The sequence below is a fragment of the Myotis daubentonii genome, chromosome 5 (genome assembly GCF_963259705.1).
Source record: "Myotis daubentonii chromosome 5, mMyoDau2.1, whole genome shotgun sequence".
NCBI classification, from domain to species: Eukaryota; Metazoa; Chordata; class Mammalia; order Chiroptera; family Vespertilionidae; genus Myotis; species Myotis daubentonii.
In genome coordinates, this window is record NC_081844.1 from 37,700,030 (window position 1) to 37,701,306 (window position 1,277).

The window sequence follows — 1,277 nt, forward strand, 5'->3', positions numbered from 1 at the left end:
ATGTGTCTCTCTCACATCCATGTTTCTCTCTCTCTCACACCCCCTCCTTTCCTTCCATTCTCTTTAAAAATAAATGGAAAAATATTCTCAGGTGAGGATTATCAAAAAAAGAAAGGAAGGAAGGAAGGAAGGAAGGAAGGAAGGAAGGAAGGAAGGAAGGAAGGAAGGAAGAGAGAAAGAGAGAGAGAGAGAGAATTAAGACAATCATCTTTGTGGCTACCATGCATAGTAATTTCAAAGACTCACTAGCCATTGCTTTACCACAACTATAGGCAAAAATGGGCCCAATGGTCCAAAGAAATTAAGCCAAAAGTTGGGCATCCTTATGTCTCTTTTAATCCATCTTCACCCTCCAGAATTGTTATAAAACATAGGTCTCTCCTCTCACTCTTCGAAAAAAATACATGTCATAATGCTTTCAGGATGACCTCTTCCTCCTCGTCCTCTTCCTCCTCCCCTACTCTTCTTCCTCTTCCTCCTCCTCGTCCTCTTCTTCCTCCTTGTCCTCCTCGTCCTCCTCCTCCTCAACAACCACCACTGCCACCACCATCATCTTCACATTGCTTCCTCAGTTTACCTTTTCAGTATCTCCTCCTCATTACCAAAGTCCTAGCCATGCTAGACTCTTCCCTGTTCTCCAAGCATGCTACTTTCATGTCTCTGTGCCTGTGTCAGTTCCATTACTCTTTTTGCCTAGAAAAGCATCTATTCCTTCTTGAAAGGCTGGGGTAACTTTGATCTCTAACAGCTATCGCCAACCCTAGGTGCACTAGAATCATCTGAGGAGCTTTTTAAAAGTACTACTACCCAGGCCCCATCCCCGCAGAGAGCCTGACTTAATTGGTTGTTTGAAATGTGCTGTTGGGGTTGAGAACAACTCATCTTGTGACCCTTTTCTTCTCTATGTAGGCTGAATCATTCCTTCACATGACTTCCAGAGCTTTCTCGACATACTTTCATCATACCACATGGCACAGAGTATTGGAGTTCTCATTCATCTCAATCTATTCATGGGTCAGACCTAAGATCTCCTGGGATGGGAATCTTACTTTTCATCCTTCTTTGTATCCCATGTCAGAATCACCTGGAGAGCTTTTACCATTGACACCAAACCCCTAGAAAGTCTATCTGGAATCTTGAGAGGTGGGTGTGAGAGCAGGATGGGTGTGGAGGATGAGATTTTTTGTCTTTTTAGTAAGTTCTTAGATAACTCTGATTGTCAGCACCCAACATACCTCCTCCCACCCAGCTACTGATCTGAAGACAACTGTGGCTCC